This window comes from Zingiber officinale, chromosome 4B (assembly GCF_018446385.1).
Source record: "Zingiber officinale cultivar Zhangliang chromosome 4B, Zo_v1.1, whole genome shotgun sequence".
Taxonomy (NCBI): Eukaryota; Viridiplantae; Streptophyta; class Magnoliopsida; order Zingiberales; family Zingiberaceae; genus Zingiber; species Zingiber officinale.
This window is the reverse complement of record NC_055993.1, coordinates 78,955,157-78,963,639: the sequence shown is the minus strand read 5'-3', so window position 1 is coordinate 78,963,639 and position 8,483 is coordinate 78,955,157. Positions and strand designations below refer to the sequence as shown.

Below are 8,483 nucleotides of genomic sequence, written 5' to 3'. Positions count from 1 at the left end.
TGAGTGATACCAATCGATTGTCAGCTTCCAATTGATTTAGTCAATTGATTATGAAGTCTTTTGTTCTCTTGAGAAGGCACTATCAATAGATTAGCCCAATCAATTGATAAGGTTGAATCAATTAGGTCAATCAATTCGACAGACTTCTGTTTCCTCACAAAACTTCTACAAATTGATTATCTCAATCGATTACCTTAAGCCAATCGATTCCAGACCTTACAATGGTCCTGAGATAAACCCTCAATGGTCTTGAGATAAACCCTCAATCGATTGAACCAATCAATTATTTTGGATCAATCAATTACACTAATCAATTGTCCAATCCTAATGTCTGAATCTGAATTTAGGATTCCTTTGTCGAACCCTAAAGTTATCCATGACTTGTTGGGACTTTCCGTTGCATAGCATTCGATCAACCTTGACCTGCTAGAGGCTTCTTTACTAAGTGTTGATCAACCTTTGACCCACTTGAACTTTCCATATCTTTCCAAGTATCTGGTCTTTCATGACCCACTTGGACTTAATGTCTTATGCCAAGTGTCTGATCTTTCATGACCCACTTGAACTTACAATCTCATATCAAGTATCCAGTTCTCAATGACCCACTTAGACTTCTTTCTTACCAATTTTCTATTGGACTTTTAGTCACCAAGTGTCCAGTCCTTCGTGACCCACTTGGATTTTCCTTTTGTCAACTTTTTGTTAGACTTCCGATTACTAAGTATTTGATCCTTCTCGATTCACTTGGACTTCTTTTGCCAACTTCAATTGATTCTGGACCTTACTATGCTCCCAAGATAAGCCCTCAATCGATTGATCCAATAGATTACTTTGGATCAATCGATTACACTAATCGATTATCCAACCCTAAATTCTGAATCCAATTTTAGGGTTCCTTTGCCTAACCCTAAAGTCATCCGTGATTTGTTGGGACTTCCTGTTGCATAGCATTCGGTCAACCTTGACTTACTAGGGACTCTTTCATCAAGTGTTTGGTCAACTTTTGACCCACTTAGATTTTTCATCTCATGCAGGTGTCCAGTCCTTCATAGCCCACTTGGACTTACCGTCTCATGCTAAGTGTCACGTCCTCCGTAACCCACTTGAAGTTCCCTCTTACCAACTTTTCATTGGACTTCCAGTCACCAAGTGTCCAGTCCTCCGTGATCCACTTAAACTTTCCTCTTGCCAACTTTTTATTGGACTTCTGATTACTAAGTGTTCGGTCCTCCTTGACACACTTGGACTTCCCTTACCATCTTCAATCGATTCCGGATCTTATTGTACTCTCGAGATAAGCCCTCAATCGATTGAGCCAATTCATTGCTTTGGGCTAATCCTAAACTTTGAATATGAGTTTAGGGTTTCTTTCCCCAATCCTAAAGTCATCTATGACTTATTGGAACTTCTCATTACATAACATTTGATCAACCTTAATTTGTTAGAGCTTCTTCACCTAAGTGCTTGGTTAACTTTTAACCCACTTGGAATTTGCATCTCGTGCCAAGTGTCTAGTCCTCCATAATCTACTTAGACTTACCATATTATGCCAAGTGTCTATTCCTCTGTGACCTACTTGGACTTCCCTCTTACCAACTCTCTGTTGGACTTCTAATTACTAAATGTCCGGTCCTCCGTAATTCACTTGGACTTTCCTCTTCCCAACTTCTTGTTGGACTTCCAATTGCCAAGTGTTTTGTCCTTCATGATCCACTCGGATTTACCATCTTGTGCCAAGTGTCTGGTACTCTATGATACACTTGGACTTTCCTCTTACCAACTTCTTGTTGGACTTTCAGTCATCAAATGTCCGATCCTCCGTAGCCCACTTGTCAAGTTTCTGGTTCTTCTTGGTCCACTTAGACTTTGCTTGTCAATTTTCCGTTGGTCTTCTGATCACCAAGTGTCCGATCCTCCGTGACTCACTCACTTAGACTTTCCTATTGGCAACTTCTTGTTGAACTTTTGATTACCAAATGTCTGATACTTCTTGACCCACTTGAACTTTCCTTACCATCTTCCCGTTGGACTTTTAATATCATTAAGTATCTACTCAACTGTGATGCACTTAACTTCTTTCTTGCATATTGATCAAATATAGAAATTCAATTTTGAGTCAATCCAAACTTGATCAACTTGATCAACCTTGATCCGAAGTTGTTTATACCATCAATAATGGGATGTGAACATAGGCGCCCCTCATGTCACATACTCCTATAGTCATACATACAACATATTTGGACATGGCCCTTAATAGTAGACTCACGGCCAAATGATATCATCGTCACAAGCTCCACCATCAACTCGCGGTCAAGCAACCATAATTAAACGGCCGCAAATGCTTAGGATTTGAAGGGCTGCGAATGCTCACGACCTCAATGGTTCGAGTGAACTACATTCACATATTAACAACTATTTAATATATGCCCCAAGATTGAACTAACACTTCCACAATAAGTTAATTAATAAAATGAGGATTATTCTATTCATCATTTGTATATCTATGTTCTCAAGTTGGGCATTTAGTTTATCCTTTTCTCAAGCTTTCCATTATTTCTACATTTTAAATTCAAATTTGATATATAAAAATAGTCAATTTTCATGACTAATTGTCACAATATCTTTTATAAGCTTGTATGTCTGCAAGTAATTGATAGTATTATAATAAAGAAGTATTTTGTGGGGGTAAACTAAGACTATAGGGATAAGTTTTTTGATAAATTTACCTTTTTTAATGAATTTATTTGGTTGGAATATCTTCACAAACAAAAAAACAAAACAAAAGTGATACATGCCTAAAGGAGTATTTGATAAGTTTATTTATTAATCCTGAAGATAAATAATCTTTCTTCTAATTTATGATAAATTTGAATCACAATTTATACATACTCAAAAGTTGATATCTAGAATATTTATTTTTCTTAAAATTTATATTTTGATTTATTTATTTATTTGTTTAATTATTTTATTACTGCACCATATTCTTGAGACCTCGATATTTTAGTATTTACTAACCCCTCAATGGGATAAAATGACAAGGACCCTTTTCTTAAATAATTTCTCATGTACGATAAGTTTTAATATTATTTAGAATGCGCTTTCATTTTCTGAATCACAAAAATAGTTTCCTCGAGAAAAAAAAATTAGTTAAATACCGATTAAACATTGACATTGTGCTATGAAATTTCCCGTGCAATAAGTCAATTATGAGATGAATTGAGGAGATGTTGAGACGAATATAATATATCCATTTTTGTCATCATTTCAAATATAATTACGAATGAGAAAAAAGATATTCCGTGTTGATTTTCGTATGTATAAACATTTTTATTAAATAATAAAATCCATCGAATTTATAAATTGACTTTCGTTCAAAATAAAATATTTTTCAATAAAAAATATTCCCGTCATTGCAATTTGAGTCATCCCACACGTCACAAAATATCCACCGGAAGCTATTGACCAGTTGGGGCTGGATAATCTTTAAAAACTCCAAATTAAATAAAATTTAGAAGACACCTTTAAATAGTTTAAATTTGTTTTTTAAATATTGATAAATAAATCTAAGATCGTTACGAGTATTGATACGACGTATAAGGATAGGATCCAATAAAGTTAGGTAGTTAGAAGTAAGGGGATATTGCAATCAGAAGTCAAGAGGGCGTTACAGTTATAAGTCAAGGAGACGTGGTAGTTAGAAATCAAGGGGGCATGGCAGTTAGCCGTTAGGGAGAAGGAGTTAGACCACCTGACGTCATCAGCCGCATAATTCTCGGTCGGATATTGACAAATCAAGATCCCATATCAGAGACATGAGATGTGGCCCGGAGTAAGGCTTGACCTTCCCTGACTCGTCTGGTTTCCTCAACCCGATCTGCATAGACAGACCTGGTACTTTCAATAAGACAACTCCCGGTCAACTCTTCAGTACTCCAAGTGTGAAAGATCGGATCCTCATCGTAGCTCGTCTCCCTCATCAAGACTCGGGCCAAGCGCCACACCCTAATGATCAGCCCAAACTGCCCGTAACTCAATCCGAGCGGGACAGATGGCACTAGGCGACAATAATATCAGGGAATCGTAACTGTCTGTCAGAGAATACCTACCATATGTCAAAGAATATTTCAGTGGCTTGCTGTCATCTGCGAATAGAACATTCTTTCAATCCATAAGAGGGTGCCACGTGTTCTCCATCACCCGACAGCCCCTGACACCCGATATTCTCTGACAGCGATCCGGTTCCAGAGGTACACAGTATCATATAAAAAAGGGGAGGTCCTCTCCCTTGTATAGGTACGCTCTCTCGCACATTCGTACTCGTCTACTACATTTCTTTTTTCCTTCGTACACTGTTTTTCTAGGGAAAAGTACTTGACTTGAGTGTCGGAGGGTCTGCGCAGGGGACTTTTTTCTTGGTTTCAGGTCTCTAACGTTCCGTGTGCCTGTCTGAGTGCGTACAGAGCCTAAGAACCGTCGGTTAGGTCATCGTCATCCTTCAATTCCACGTGGGAGTCTGTTTCCTGGTGCACATACGCCAGATGTATCTAAGTCGCCTCTCCATCAACACCGACGACACCTCAACCGACCTTCGTTTGACTCAGATTTCAGACAGGATCAAATATACAGGAATAGAAATAAATTGAATTTAGATGGGATTCTATATATTTTATTTTTAATTTTTAATATTTATTGGATATCAAATATTTATATGTCTATGTACTTATATCTATTAAATTATCAGATATCTTATATACTAATAATTTTTCTTTTTTTCTATTTTATTATTTATTGGAAGATTATTGGTGCAATCATTACTGGGTCAAGGTTGATCGATTTGATTAAGCTCAAGTGGATTCAAGTTTAAGTGTCGATATTTGAACAATATGTTTAGAAAATATCTGAAAGAAATCAAGGTTGACCAGATACTTGACCATATGTGAGGGGAAAGTCAAATAGATTGTGGAGGACCAGATACTTGACTCACTAGGATCTAGTTTCACTCACTAGGATTTCCACTTGTCTAACCTCCAGTTAGAATTAGTCACTCAGTGAACTTCTCATGTGTCTAACCTTCAGTTAGGACTTACCCTTGCCTAACTTCCATTTAGGACTAATCACTTAGTAAACTTCTCACATACCTAACCTTCGGTTAGGACTTACCTTTGCTAATCATCTAATCCTGACTAAACTTAACTCTTCCAAATATAAAGTCATGTTTGGATTAACCCTTAGTCAACCTGATATGATATTGGTATATTGTCAAACATCGAAATTCTAAAGGTCAATTGTACCAACAGTATCATCCTTAGGGCTGTAAACAAGCCGAGCCGAGCTTTGGGGTGTTCAAGCTTGTTTGATAAGATAACCGAGCCAAGCCGAGCCGAGATTAAAATGAACCAAGCTTTTGAAATGAGTGTTCAAGCTTAGCTTGGTTTATTTTTTATGGGCTTGAGCTTGTTTGAAGCTTGGCTTGAGCTTGGTTCGTTTAGATGTTATTAAGCTCACAATTCAAGCTTGGCTTGAGCTTGGTTTGAGCTTGGTTTGTTTAGATGTTATCAAGCTCTCAATTCAAGCTTGTTTGATTGTTTGAAACTTTTAATTGTTTGATTGGTTATTAAGATTGATAATTTAAATTTATTTATTTATTTTATTTTATTTTATTTTATTGTTTATTTAGCATATTGAAAAGAGTTTTATTAATAAATATGGTTCGTGAACATTGTTCATGAACGTTGTTCGCGAACGTTATTCACGAACGTTGTTCACGAACGTTAACGAGCTAAACACATATGTGTTCAAGCTTATTTGTTTAGCTTAACGAGTTGTTCCCAAAGTTTCCAACGTTAGACACTTACCTTCCATATGTGATATTCATCCCCTCTTCCAAACACTAAGTCTCAAAGGCATGTTTGGTATTAAGAGAAATGGATAAACATTTCTCCAATAACTTGGTCTCAAAGGGGCGTATCATTCTTTCTACCAATGACAACTATTTTCTATCTCATTATTGCCACTCTTTTCTTTCCCATTTTTTTCTCAAATATTTTCTTTTATTTTCTTTTCTTTTCTTGCCTCTCACTTGGAATTTTGATTTTTCCAAATATGCTATCACAAACCAAGCATAATCTGCTATCACAAACCGAGCATAATCCAGTAACTAAGATGTTGGGAAAAGAGTCAACCATGGTCACTATGGTACTAGTCCTACCTTTTGGAACAAACTTCGAGTGAAATGTAATAATTAACTATCAAGTAGGCATGAGATGAAACATCAATTGACTTAACAGTGTTTCTGTGAAATTCTACTATAAGATAGGAAAAAATAAGTCACTAAAATTTTAGAGAATACATCTATATGGTATCATCAAATCCTAATCATGTAATCTATACTTCAACGGACAATTTAATACATCTTATGCTTCATCTAAAATTCACCAGATTAACAAGGCTAAAGCATCCTTATATAAAACTGATAACTACACCATACTTTATGAAAAAGGAAAAACGCCTAAAGCAAGTATCACTAAACCATATATACAAAAGAGCTCAAATACTAACCAACTCTCCTCAATCTAGGTTGGGTAAACCATACTTCAAGAGGCAATTCAATGCATCTTATGCTTCATCTCAAATTCACAAGATTAACAAGCCTAAAGCATCCTTATATAAAACTGATAACTACACCATACTTTAAGAAAAAGAAAAAATGCCTAAAGCAAGTATCACTAAACCATATGTACAAAAGAGCTCAAATACTAACCAACTCTCCTTAGTCTAGGTTAGCAATACCCAATCGCCCTCACAAAATTCCCTTCTCATGATATGCATGTCATGTCATACTTTGGTTTTTCCTTGTATGCTTTGGCATGCTTGTATGCTTGTCATGCAATCATGCATCGCTGGAAAGTAGCTGGAGCATTGCAAAAATCAAACCCTATGACAAATCGAGATCTCCTTTCCTATATAGTTCTTTGTTAATCTTTTTTTGAACAACTGTGTTCAATACTTCAACTCTACAATAAGTTTCCACTTTAAAAGATAATCGAATAACCTTAGATAGATCAAATTCAACTTTCTCTCCACCTATAATTGATGAGAATTGATGATTCTTAACATCAAATACCGCGCTAGTTGTGGCTAGAAACAACCTCACTAATATGAGGGGAATTTTTATGTCTTCCTCCATATCCAAAGTCATAAAATTTGTCAACACCATATATGCTCTGATCTTCCCTGATACATCCTTTATCTCCCTGAAGGATACTTGATTAATCGATCCACCAGTTGTAAGGACATATTTGTAGGTTTCAATTCTTCCAGTCCAATTCTTCTAAATAGTACATATGACATAAGGCTCGCACTGGATCCCAAATTACAAATGACTCTATCAACGTGGACATTACCAATAGTACATGGTATTGAAAAGCTCCCGGGATCTTTCAATTTGAGACGTACCCCCTCCTGTATTACTATGTTGCATTCCTTAGACAATCCCTCAACAATTTGTCACTCCATTTCAACTTTTAAGGTCAATGCATCTTTTAGGAATTTTGCATAATTTGGCGATTGTGGTGTCCCATTCTGAGAAGTTGCCTCGGTATAAAATTTCTTCTCAAACTCTAGAACCTCACTCTTCTGATGATCTAACCTTCCTAACATCATCCCAGGCAGTATGTAATGTTGATTTAAGCAGTTTAACAAATGCTTTACCCACTCGGAAATCAGTCCCCCAAACTTTTTTCTTTCTCTCAACGATGTCTTGGTTCATAACCTCAAAATTTATCTTTAATTGTTCTGTATCTCTTTCTGGGCTCATCTTATGCATAGCTAAGCATTGTGCAGCAGTCTCTCTATCTTTTTCGTCTTCGTGGTCTCTCTTTGATGTCAGTAGCCTTCTTCCATATTTTTCTTCATCAAAGCACTCCCTGTCATCAAGTCCAATGAAACTCTAGCTACTTCAGAGAACCCATATAAAATAGATGAATTATGAACCACTCTTTTAGGCCATGATGAGGATGTTGTATTAGTAATCCTTTGAGTTTTTCCCAAGCTGTAAACAATGATTCTCCTTTTGCCTGTTGGAAATTTATAATTTGACTTCTAAATTTTGTCGTCTTGGTTGGTGGAAAATATTTATTTATAAAATACTTTTCCATCGGCTTCCAATTCATGATGCTTGCTAGTGGAAGTGAGTATAACCAATTACTTGCCTTACTTTTTAAGAAAAATTGAATCCCAATAATCTGATTACATCTTCTGAAACACCATCCCATTTTACCATATTATAGCACGTAAAAAAATGATCTAAATGTCAGTATGGATCTTCTGAAATGTGTCCCCGAATTGTTATTGTTGAATAATAAGAATTAGCCCTGGGTTGAGTTTGAAATCTCTAGCTTCAATCAAGGGCTTAACAATACAAGATATTGAGGCTCGAGGTATAGATACGGAGAAATCTTTGAGAATTTGGTATCACTGACTAC

The 8,483-nt window shown here is 36.2% G+C and overlaps 1 non-coding gene across 1 annotated transcript; it reads left to right on the top strand.

Moving 5' to 3' along the window:
- Positions 1 to 8,001: 8,001 nt before the first annotated feature.
- Positions 8,002 to 8,108, top strand: LOC121978884. The gene has a single exon (XR_006111216.1). It is a non-coding gene; the product is annotated as a small nucleolar RNA R71 (small nucleolar RNA).
- Positions 8,109 to 8,483: the final 375 nt, after the last annotated feature.